Genomic DNA, 1,786 nt, shown 5'->3' on the forward strand with positions numbered 1-1,786 from the left:
ACACACACACACACACACACACACACACACACACGGATAATAGCTCATCAATCACCTTATTAGAGAGAAAGAGGTCACTGATCACACAGGTTATTATCCCTGTGTGAGTGTGTGTGTGTGAGTGTGTGTGTGTGTGTGTGTGTGTGAGTGTGTGTGAGTGTGTGTGTGTGTGTGTGTGTGTGTGTGTGTGTGTGTGTGTGTGTGTGTGTGTGTGTGTGTGTGTGTGTGTGTGTGTGTGTGTGTGTGAGTGTGTGAGAGTGTGTGTGTGAGTGTGTGAGAGTGTGTGTGTGTGTGTGTGTGAGCGTGTGTGTGTGTGTGGTGACGCACACAACATTCCTGCCCCCCCACAGCGACGCACACTCTGCCAACAACTTCCTCAAAAACCAGGTTAAACCAGACGGCTCCAGGACACCTTGAGGAGGTCCTGGAGGTGCTTGAATATCTTCCTGGAGTCCTTGAGAAGACACCATGTGTCAATCCAGAGGCTCCAACTGTCCTGGAGAATATTCTGAGTTTAGTTTAGTTTAGTTTAGTGTAGTTTAGTTTAGTGTAGTTTAGTTTAGTTTAGTTTAGTTTAGGTTAGTTTAGTTTAGGTTAGTTTAGTTTAGTTTAGTGTAGTTTAGTTTAGTTTAGTTTAGTTTAGTTTAGGTTAGTTTAGTTTAGTTTAGTTTAGTTTAGTTTAGTTTAGTTTAGTTTAGTTTAGTTTAGTTTAGTTTAGTGTAGTTTAGTTTAGTTTAGTTTAGTGTAGTTTAGTTTAGTTTAGTTGGGGGTGCTGGTGAGCCAGTAACGGAGTAGGGTGAGGCGATTTTTTCGGGGCCCTTTCTGCGTATTTACTGTCAGTAAATCCTTTAACGTAGGCGAGAGTCTGTGGAGCTGTTTCCACGTTGTTTCAATGGCGACTAAGCTCCGTAAATACAAATACGACGGTACTACGTTTCTACAGAGCGCGGCGTCCAGTCACAGTCAGGGATGGATGCCGACGACCTGAGAGCGGACATGTCTGCGGCTGTCAGGGCCGAGCTAAAGAATGCACTCAGAAGACTTTAACTTCCTGAAAAGTGAACTGAAGGAGGTAAAGTCTGAAGTCGTAAACAACACAGCGGCTCTTCATTCTGACATCAATAATATAAATGCCGCCTTTAGCGACATGGAGGAAGGCCCGTCAGCGTGGTCGAGTGAGGTCACGGCGCTACAGACGACAGTGGCTGAACTTAAGACAGACGTGGCCAGTTTGAGGGAGAAAAATGAGGATATTGAAAGTAGGATGCAGAGATGCAATATTTATATCGTGGGCGCTGCAGAGGAACCCGGCTCGTGCTCCAGCACGGCGGCCTCTGCAGGAAACATTGCATGTGGAGTAGGAACTCCTGATTGAAGCTCGCACACAGAGAAAGGCTAATGGAGGACCTCGTGTTATCATCGCTGAACTTCACTACGGCCAGGACTGTGTTGATGTAGTGCGCCGAGCCCGGGAACAAGGGTGAACCGATCACCGCCATCTTTCCAGACTACACCGCAAGTCTGGCCAAAGCCGGAGCTGCATTCACCGATGTCAGGAACCTACTCCGAGGCCGGATGTCCCATACAGCGTGATACTCCCAGCCCGACGCCACGTCTCTGACAACGGGGACAACAAGGAGTTCCTTACCGGAGAAGGCAATGGCTTACATTAAGAGTCTCAAGATGTGGACACATGTATACAGTTCAGCTCAGCTCAGCTCAGCTCAGCTCAGCTCAGCTCAGCTCAGCTCAGCTTAGTTTAGTTTAGTTTAGTTTAGTTTAGTTT

The sequence above is a fragment of the Seriola dumerili genome, unplaced genomic scaffold (genome assembly GCF_002260705.1).
Source record: "Seriola dumerili isolate Sdu_G_001 unplaced genomic scaffold, Sdu_1.0 BDQW01002857.1, whole genome shotgun sequence".
Classification (NCBI taxonomy): Eukaryota; Metazoa; Chordata; class Actinopteri; order Carangiformes; family Carangidae; genus Seriola; species Seriola dumerili.